We start from the raw sequence: 11,238 nt of genomic DNA on the forward strand, positions 1-11,238 counted from the left end.
GTCCAGCAATGCCTGCCTACAATGTGAAATCTTAAGAGTACAGTAATTGTCTCAACTTGTCTTCAATATATACTAAATTTTGCAAAGAATCTGGCTATAATGCTAGGATAGGAATGAATTTGTTAGCCAGAATTAGGGGAAGTAGCCAAAGAGAGAGCTTCCTCCTTTACATATGCAGTCTAACACCAGATGATGTGATGCATATTAAAGGTGCATCTGATTCTTTCTTGATTTGTGTAAATTTGCATTGCTGTTTTCAAGAAAGGGTTTATCTGTGTAGCCCGGGAACTCATTCAGTAGACCTGGCTGTCCTCAAATTATGAAAATCAGACAGCCTCAGCCTCATGAGTTTTGGGCTTAAACGTGTGCACTGCCACCAAGCAGCTAAAGGTGGATCTCATCACCTTTTCCACAACAGGGTTCCTCTCTGCACTTACTCTGCAAGTCAAACTTGAAGTTTATAGAGTTCTGCCTTCCTCTGCAGGTGCTGCAGCTCTTTGGTTGGTCTGCCATGTTGAAATGCTGGATATTTGTCAAGCAGCAATGGCACCAATGTACTACACACCATTATTTCACAACACTGATTCATGTGCTATTAATATGTACATAAGTAATTATTATTTGAAATTCCATGTTCTTCATGTCCCCATGATTTTTCCATGGGCCCCTTCATCTTGAAGTACTTCCTTCAAATGAGGATCACAAACAGATTCTATATAATGTAAGGGTAAAGGAATATAATGATTGAGTCAGTAGAGGAATAGAAGACAGAAAGAGAGGGAGAGAGAGAACATAAAATAGGGAGCCATTATAGTATTGACGAGAAAATTGAACTTAAAGAATTATCCAGAGAACTACAAGACTAACCCCAACTAACAATTTGATCAACAGTTTAAAGGCTACCATAAATGCCCTTGCCTGATAGAGAAATTGATGACTAACTTATCCACCATCATAGCGCCCTCATCTAGTAACTTATGGAAACATAAGCAAACACCCACAACTAAACAATGCAGATGCAAAGAGACAGGACAAGACCAGTTTGCAGAAACAATAGAGACAGCTGACCTTAACAAGGAGGAACTAACAGGCCCCCCAGACTGTTAGCTGGGAATACAGCATGGGACTGACTCAGAACCCCCTGAATATAGGTCCCAGCTAGAAGGCCTGAGCAGTCTAAGGAATTTCAGGCAGTGGATCCAGGATGTATTCCTGGTCACAAAATGACCTTGTGGGCACATGCCCCATGGAGGGATACTCCTTTAACCTAGAAACAGGAGAGAAGACCTTTTCCCCACTTCAAATGACTTGACAGATTTAGATGACCCCTCATAGATGGCATCACCCTGTAGTGAGATAGTCCTTCTGTGGCACTGACCACGCCCATTGGGGGGTGGAGCCATGGGCAGAAGGGACCTGTGGAAGGAGGTCGGAGGGGGCCAGGAAGGTGCTCTCTTTCTGGCATGACTCAGACAGGAGAGGATCGGGTTGAATTTCCTGGTGTTCATCTGTCTAGGTTGTAAGTTATTTCTCCCTGAATAAACATCTATTCGCCCTATTTGTTTATCCTGATCCTTATTTACCGCAATATCACCCTACATGTGGACTGAGGGGTATGGGAGGGGAGGTTGATTTGGGTGCATGTAAAGGGGGAAAGAGGTAAAGATGGAGGGAGAGAGGGCGGGAGGGAGGGAGGAAGTAAGGGAAAGAAAAGTTGGATTGACATGTAAAATAAAAATTAAAAAAAGAAAAAGCTCATGTGGAGGTTTTTGTTTGTTTGTTTGTTTGTTTTTGTTTTTAATTAGGGGAAAGGGAATGGGAAATGACAGAAGGGACGGGGAGAGACTGGCCTCTCGGACAGGCGCAATAGTACAGAAAGGTGGATGAAGGAGGGTGGACAGAGGGACAGGCAGAGAAACAGAAAGAGAGAGAGGAACAGAGTGAGAAAGAGATAGGTGGGCAGGACCCTTTAAAAATGGAATATAGTGAATGTGCACATGTGGTGCTCTTAGTGGCTGTAGCTGTGCACATAGCCTGTCAGAACCCGAAGGACAAGTCAGTAAAGATGCCCAAACACTAACAGTTACAGCAAAAGTACTTAAAAGCTAAAAATTAAAACTGGAATATGAACCTAGGCAGACAGATCAGTCAGTAAATGTCTTGTTGTAGAAGCATGTGGATCTAAGTACAATCCCTTTTATGCAGTCACAATGAAACGCAGTGACAGTATTGCACATGTGTAATCCTACACTTGGTAGGTAGAGATGTTTGGGGCCTGTTGGCCAGCCAGCCAGTGCTTCTAGGCTGGTTGTTTCTTTTTGAGGCTATGTGTCTAGTGAGTTAGATGATAGACGTTAGATGATTGATTGATAGATAAATAGATACATACATACATGCATGCATAGGTACATAGATAGATAATTGATGATTATAGACAGATAAATGATAGGAGATGATAGATAGATAGATAGATAGATAGATAGATAGATAGATAGATGAAAAATAATTAAGGGGCAGACAAGACATCTCCATGAGTAAAAATGCTTGACATAGATTCCTGACAGCTTGAGTTAGATTTCCAGAACTCCTGTAAAGATGAGAGGAGAGACTAACTCCTCATAGCTCTCCCCTCACTTCCACATGTACCCCCTTCCCTACACACACCTCAATCACAGGGTAGCATGTTTTAGGAAAACAAGATGATAGTCCTGGCCTAAACACACACACACACACACACACAGAGAGAGAGAGAGAGAGAGAGAGAGAGAGAGAGAGAGATGTCCACTACATATGGATACACAGAGAGGAAGACACAGAATACAATTAGGCCAGCAGAATGGAGGAAGGGGATGCCTTGGCTTTTAAAATCAGAAAAGGAACATGGATCATCACATATTAAGATTAAAAGTAACCACTCCAAGCAATTAATGTTTAACAGTGGTACTTGTACAAGTAGGGTGAAAGACACAAAAGAGGACACTTGATCAGTCATTACTTGGAGAGGGTGCTATAAATGCTCAGAAAGCTGAGTTGGTATAAACTTTGCCTACTATAAAATTTCAGCTTGCAGGTGTATGTATTTAGACACATCTATGCCTGTGTTTCTCTGTCTCAGGAAAAAGGCTTCAGCCAGTTACCCAGTAAGCTAAAAAGTGTTGGAGTCAGTTACTTAGAGTTGATCCAGAGTTCTAGAATTTTCAGTTCCTCAGTTCACTAAAATCCAGCTGGTGAAAGAAATGAACAACTCCCATTGTTCTAAGGCAGAATTTGCTTCTCTCCAAATAATACAACATGAAGTCACAGTCTCTATAGACAACACCTGCTCTTCCAGTATGGCCAGTATAATTTGTTACTTTTAAAGAAGTAAAATTTTCTTCTATTGTTTAAAGTTTTATTGAGGGGGAGGTAATAAGTTATAAAAAATAGAAACAAGGACATTTGCACTATGAATCACCATTGCTACAGTATATAGCCATAGTTTGTTCATCAACAGACACAGAATAAAAACAAAACATTTAATGAGTTTGATTTTTATTCATTGAAGAAAGATGAACTGCAGGAAAAAAGTTTAGATCATTCCAAACAAAGTATGATTGACAATAACATTCATTGTAAATCAATTTGTTAACTCAAGTTAGAAATGATCATTATTACAAATATATCCAACAATTTCTCTTAAGTTATCTAGTACAGAAAGATTTATTCAATTTTAAGAGGAATTTTGGGGGTTAATGTATTGTCTTATCCATAGTGTAATGAATTTTTTAATTCAAACTTTAAAGGAATTTTAAATGAAAATAGCATTGTTCAGTGATTTGACTTGGCTCAAACCCTATTAAAAACAATTCAAATTTAATAAAGATGTCTCTTGCACTTTAAACGTGTTTTTTCTAGTGCCTCACACCCTGCATTTATAGAGAACAGAATATGTACTTTGCTTATCCTGAATTACCATAGACTGTTAGTTAGCCAGCAGGTGGAGCCATCACATGCCTAAAACAGAAATCATAATGTAAATGTCATCTGTCCTCAGAGCCCAAGTTTGTTTTACTTTCTTCACTAAAATCTATAAATAAAGGAAGTAAAACCTTCAAAAAATAAAAAAAAGAAAAAGAAATTTACTGAAATCAAAGCAAAAATATCTGTTATATATGTGTGTCTGTAATGTAACTGCAGGTTTTCAGACAATGGCATTTGTCTGTATACTAGATATCAACTTTATGGGATCTATTTTGGTCTGCAACTTGTGAAACATTGGAATCATGAAATTCTAATTTCCTCAGGAACCTGATTGTGAAAAAAGACTCAAGACTCAGGAACTGATAATGTGGGAGGGTTTTAAATATGGGAATATTCACTATCTGGCTTAGTTATATTATTTAGTTTTGCATATATTTGCCTTCTTTCAAAGTCTGTTTGGACCTCTTAGGTGCATTATTAAACATATATTTTCTTTATTTTTCAAAATTAGTCAAACAAAGTAAATATGATTTAAGATTTCATTATTTTGTCATTTTCCTTTTTGTATTATTTTTTCTCTTCTTTTTAAGAATAATGTTACTATGACTCCCTACCTGGCCCAGAACACACCGATATAGATGAAGATTTCCTAGGATATCAGAGAGATCTGTCAATCATGACAACAGAATGCCTGTCACTAGATATGTTGATTCAATTAATTGGCTTACTGAGGATGAGAGACTGACCCTTGCCAGTTCGGGTATCCAGGACACAGTGCCTGGTGGTCAGCCAAGCAACAGAAGAAATTTCTCATCAAATATATCTTTTTGCATCAAAGTCAACTGATTGTCAAATATGAGAAATATTATATTCCTCACCATTGAGTCTGTTTTAACTCATCAAAGATCCAGGGAAAAACACTGCCTTATTCTGCACATGGTGAAACCTAGGCTGACAGAGATAAATGAATGTATCACTATGGAAAGCTGAATCCACCTTATCCACGCATGGTGGCAGTGGCCTGTGATAATTGTACTTAGAAAGTGTAGGTGTGTGTTTCAGGATTTCAAAGTCATCCAAGATAAAAATTGTCCATGGGGTATGGTGGGAAGACCAAAGAACAAATAGTGGATATTCTTCGTTCAGAACAGTGTCCATAATCTTCCCCAAACCTCTAGGAATTCAGGGCATTGTCACCAGCAATTGTTAGCTAGGATATTTACCACCCATCTACTTATTCTTGTTAATGTTTCCTGACTAAGGTAGCCCAGATCATTTTTGTGTCCAGATGCATAGTGCTCAGAGAGAGGAATTTCCCTGAATTTGGAAGAATTATCCACAGGCAAAACTGAGCTCCCTAATTGCATATGCAAAACCACATGTTCAGTCCTAAAATGATATATACATACCCAAGAGAAGTGGACTGTATTGGTTTTATTTGTATGTTTGGGCATCCATATTCAGAAGTGCTTAACAAGAAAGGAATTTAAAGGGAAGCATATGGTAAGGGTTGGAGAAAAGTCGGGAAGCTGTAAATTGTTATAATACATTTTAAATAAAAGTTATGAGAATACATTTTAAATAATGAAGATGACTAGAAATATAGCTTAGTACTCAAGAGCACTCGTTGTTATTCCAAAGGACACAAGTACCATTTCCAGAAACCATAACATATAGCCATCTTCTGTAACTTGAGTTTCAATGGAGATGCTGCCCTATCCCAGCCTTTGCAGGTACTGTGCCCAGGTGGCTGGAGGCAAACAGCCATATACATTAAATTAAAAAAAAAATTAAAAATGGAATTCTCTACAATCATGTCACAGCCCTGTCATAGACATCAGGTAGACCTAGTTAAGATTAACTCCTGGTCCTGCATGGAAGCAAACGTGACCTTCCTGTGAGGCATCATGTTCAGAGGTTAAACTTAGCCATATTCTGAGGTTGAAATAGCTCACAAGGACTGGTTGTCTAAGAACAGAGTCCAGGGTGGAGATGTGTGAATTGTCCTTGATGTTTTCTGTATTTGTGTCTTCTGTCCTTTGTATGTGTGAGATTCATAGACTCTGATACATCTTTAAAAAATATTGAGAGATTTTATACTGTATGTTATAATTTATGGTCCAAGAGATAGATTTTTCTGTGTAAGTCTTCATCTGTCTTAGTGGCTGCACTTGCATTCATATGCCATTTTTTATTTGGATTATTTAGATTTTTAAATGTAGGCAGGTGTTTTGTTCTACCTGCAGCTCTCCAATAAAGACACTGAGGCTTATATCAATTATACATGGCTCTAGTGTATTACCAACTAGCTCTTCTAACTTAAATTAACCCATTTCTATTAGTTTATGTGATGCCCAGGGTTCATGACATTAGCATGTTCATCTTCTCTTGCTACCTTTTTGTCTGTTCCATGACTTCACTGACTCCACCCTTTTTTCCTGAATTATCCTAGTTTGGTCCCGCCACCAATCTCTTCATGCCCTGCAATAGTATTTTGAGCTCGGTTTTAACGACTGAGAGTAAAACAAATTCATATTATACAGAACACATTTTTCACAGCATACAACGTTTAGAATTATTTAGTTCTTTATTTCACCTCTACTGGATGTGGAGTTGTTAAAAATTTTCCCCCATTTCTTAAGCTGACCTTTTGCGTGATAGAGTGTCCTTGGTCTTACACGATCCTTGCAGTTTCATGGTGTCCCATTTATTAATTGTTTTTCTATTAGAAAGTTGTCCCCTGTGCCAATGTATTCAAGGCTTTTCCCCACTTGGTCTTGTTTCTGCTTCAGTGTGTCTGATTTTATGTTGGGGACTTTCACACGCTTGACTTGAGTGTTGTGCAGGGGGATCTATATGAATCTATTTCAATTCTTCATGCAAAAATTCAGTTTCACTGGTACAATTTGTTGAAGGTGCTGTGTTTTTTCCCCATTTTGTATTTCTTAATTTCCTTATCAGAAATCAAGTGTGCACCTGTGTTTTGATTGATGCTAGAGTCTTTAATTCCATTCCATTGTTGAACATGTCTGTTTCCCTGGCAGTGCCATGGTATTCCTTAACTGTTGTTTTACCTATATTTTTTTGTTATTCATATGAAGTTTCAAACTCTACTTTATAAGTCTTTGATGAAGTGTGCTGTAATTTTTATGGGTATTGTGGTGAATTGTAAATTGTTGTTAGTGGGATGTCCTTTTGACTGGCTTAATGCTATTGATCATGAGTATTGGAAATCTTTCCATCTGCTTATATCTTCTTCAAACTCTTCCTATACATAAATCTTTTTATCATACATTGTCTCACTTGTTTGTTAAAAATTTCTCTTTTTGTGTGTGTATTTTGTCTTATTTTTTTTTATTTATTTTATATAACCAAGTCCATTTAAACGAAAACAACCATTTATAGGCAATGTTTGTGAATTTGGGCGTTGTTCTTTCCAAACTACTTCCTGCTGGTAAGGGGCGCTGTCATGGGGGATTCGAAGAAGATTCAGAAATCCTGGCTGCAGACTGTAAGGCTGCTTCATCCAGCTGTTTTGAAAGTAGGATCACCTAAGTACTCTTTTTAGGTGGTCTGGCTTGATCAAACCACATTAGTTTGGAAGGAATCCACATCTTTTCATTTTCTGTGGAAACAAAAATAGAAATCCTTTTCCCCAGTAACTTGTTCTTCAACTTAAATTTTGGAGTCAAAGCATTTTTTTTTTTTTTTGGTAATTTAATTTATTATTTTACATGTCGATCCCAGTTCCCTCTCCCTCCCTCCCTCCCTCCATTCCTCGCTCCCTCCTTTTTTCCCTTTTACACCCTCTGCCCTATCACATGCACTCTAACCCCCTTCCCCTCCCATCCCTCACCCCAATTCCATACGTAGGGGAATGCCATCCAGTTGGGGTCATGTAGATCTGACAGGTCATTTGAAGTAGGGACTAGGGCTTCTCTCTTGTCTCTAGGTTAAGGCAGTTATCTGTCCATGGGGGATGTGTTCCCTTTTGTACACAAGGGATACATCCTGGCTCCATTGTCTGAGGTCGCTTAGACTGCTCCGTCCTTCTGGTTGAGATCCATATTCAGGGGGGCCTGTGTCAGTCCCATACTGGCTTCCCAGTTATCAGTCTGGGTGCCCATTAGATACAGAAAGAGGAGTTTTTAAAGCAAAGCTGGGAGGTATTGGGGAAGGGCAACAGTTCCGAATCTGGGGCTCTGGTAATCATCCCAGGTTATAAATATCAGACCATAAACGTCTGCTTATCTCAGTTCCTGTAGTCTGGTTCATCTCAGTTCCTGGGGTAAGTGGAACAGACTTCTTGTTAAGCAATTTTCTGTTTTACCAAGATAAGGCTCAAATAGAGTTTTAAGGTGTAAGTAATTCTACAAGAGTATGTGACTCAAGGCTGGCTGTGACTCGAGTGCAGCTCCCAACATCTCCCCCTATTTTACTATTTTTTTTTCTGGAGGGTCTGTCTTAAGCTATGTAGTGGGCTCCCACAATCGATACCCTGGGGATGTGCTTGTCACTATGTGATGAATGGGTAGGACCTCTGACTTAGGCTACATAGGGTGCATGCACCTTCAGGACTCAAGGACATGGTCAAAAATCAGGCAAGAAACTCAGGCAAGAGGAGTGGGATCCTGAGAGAGGGCCCTTTGCTACTCCCTTCATTGAGAGCCAAATAGGAGTGCCTGCATCTGATTTGTGACACCATGATATTTCTGTCATTGACATCTCCATATTTGAGGGAACCAGGTCCTCTGTTGTTCGAGTCCTGTGAAATCAAGTCCTTGTCTAGGGGGATCAGAAGTGGCATTGTCACCATCCTCAAAAGGTTCCTCAGCGGAGTTCTATTCCTTTACCAAAAGCTGATGGTAGTGTAAAGAAATAGGTTTTTCAATCATGGATACAATTTGAGTTTTGATCAATCAAGTTAATTTCTGGAATGCCCTAGGCCCAAATGTCAGCAATAATCCTACAAATTGTCCCAGGAAAGAAGGAAGCAAGGGAGAAAGCCAAGGGGAGATGGAAAACCAATTTTTATACCAGGACTCGGTCTGTCCCCACTGTCCTTTACATTCCTCAAGACTTTTCTGTACTATATCTAAGCTGTCTTCCACTAAGCCACTCTTACCAGCATAAAAGAAACATTCCTCTTTGAGTGCTGCACAAATTCCTCCTTGTTGTAAATACAATAGGTTTAAGCCTTGCCTGTTCTAGAGAATGACCCCTGAAAGAGAGCCAGAAGGGGGGTAGTTATGCTTCCAAGGTCTCAGGGCTGGTTTTCCTCTGTTCCACACATCTCACCAAATAGTCTGGCAGTCACTGGGCCTCATCTTCTTCCTGCCAGAAAACACAAATTTGCCAAGCCCCCTCAACCCCATATTAGGACAGGGTTGGGTTCTTTCCATAATCTCGTGCATGGATCTTTCCATTTGACTTGAGTAAATGTCTCTTGAGTTCCATCATATTAGAATCTGTCTGCCACAGATTACTCATAGGTATCCATATTCCAAAAATTTAAAATGAAGAGTGAATGATTAATTTGAATCATGTGGAGACTGGGGACATGAATCCCTTCTCCTAATAAGTTGCATTTTTAAGGAGCTATGAGGATGCTCCACAATTATTTGCACTTGAGTATTATAAGAAATGTCTGTTATATGATTTATTTTTTATTGGGCACAAAACATTGAAACGCTTTATTAGTATATCCAGGACCATTTGTCTGTCTTTATAATTTTTTGGAACTCCTATGTAAGCAAAACATTTTAAACAGTGACTTATCACATGGTTAATGGCTTCTCCAGTTTTTGCAGTGGCCATTAAGAAGCCTGAATATGTATCAACTGTCAAATGAACATACTTTAATCTGCCAAATTTTGCAATATGAGTAACATCCATTTGGCATAAATGATTAGGAAGCAGGGCTGAGGATTTACTCCTGTATTAGTTACTGGTAAATATTGTGGGCACACATCACTTGCATGTTCCTGAAGCCTTTTCAATCACAAATATAGCGGAATTTCAGGGAGAGGTGGAGGGGATCACATGTCTTGCCTCCAGTAGTTCTTTAACTAGATGGGAAGCCACAAGAAGTTTTTCTGCGGTTCAGAGTCATTGTTCCATCCACATTGGATATCAGAAATCCATGCAATGGGAACGGGGGCTGGCAGTGCAAAAGCAACCCTCCTTAAAATGGCTAAATCATTTTCTATCTCCTTGAGTGTCTAATGGGAGTGTGGCCACAGAGCAAACTTTTCCTTGCTCCAGCTTACCTGTCACTTGTTGTTTGTCCCAGCCCATTTTACATATCATTTGGAGAGCTTTGTCTCTTGGCAGAGTGCCTTGGGTGAGGGTTTGGGTAATAAGGACAACTCCCATCTCTTGCAAGAGGCCCCATCCTCACAATTCAGGGGAGAGTACAGGCAGGATATAGGGATGGAAGTAACCTGAATGGCCTTCAGCATCTTTCTACTTAAACCAAACTGTTTCCTTATACTATTACTATTTTGATGATGAAAGCTATGTGACTGCTGAGCTAATTCTACCTGAGATAAGGGACTGTCATCTGACTCATTACTTTTACCAGTAGAACGGGAAGGTTTGAATGATCTCTTATATTACCCACAAAGCAATATGCCTTTATTTGATGAATGACACTATGCTCAAACAGTAATTTAACCTGATTATTACTTTCAATGTATGGAACAGTCTCTATAACTTGAAGAGCTCTGAAAATATAATGACTATCAGTATATAAGTTAGATGAATCTTTCATTAGAAGCTGAAAAAAAGATTGCAATAGCTTGTAACTCAACTATCTGAGCTTAAGCTGGATCTGTCTGTACTACATATTCTATTCCCATCAATAAATAACATAAGCTGCTTTTCCATTAGAACAACCATCAGGAGAAACTAACATAGCATTTTTTTAAATAGGATTACTCTTTACAATTTTAGGGAATACAAAAGGATGTATTAGTACAAATTGTAATGTCTATGAACTGATTATCAAATTTTTCCAAAAACTGAGCAAACCTGATGGACCAAAAATTATAAATAATAAAAGCTTGAAAACTTAGGCCCTAAATATATACAGAGAAAGAAAACTTCTAATGATAAAAGAAAATTAAATCCTTAAATCAGGAGTGCCAGGGCTGGCCCCTGAGCCCACTCTCAGAAAAGGGGAGGTAACTACTCACCATCTAAGTAAACATTCTTTGCCTGTTAATTGCTGGTTGTAACGATTTAGAAATAACTATTAACTTAATATTTGGTATAGGG

This window comes from Phodopus roborovskii, unplaced genomic scaffold, assembly GCF_943737965.1.
Source record: "Phodopus roborovskii unplaced genomic scaffold, PHOROB, whole genome shotgun sequence".
Lineage (NCBI taxonomy): Eukaryota > Metazoa > Chordata > Mammalia > Rodentia > Cricetidae > Phodopus > Phodopus roborovskii.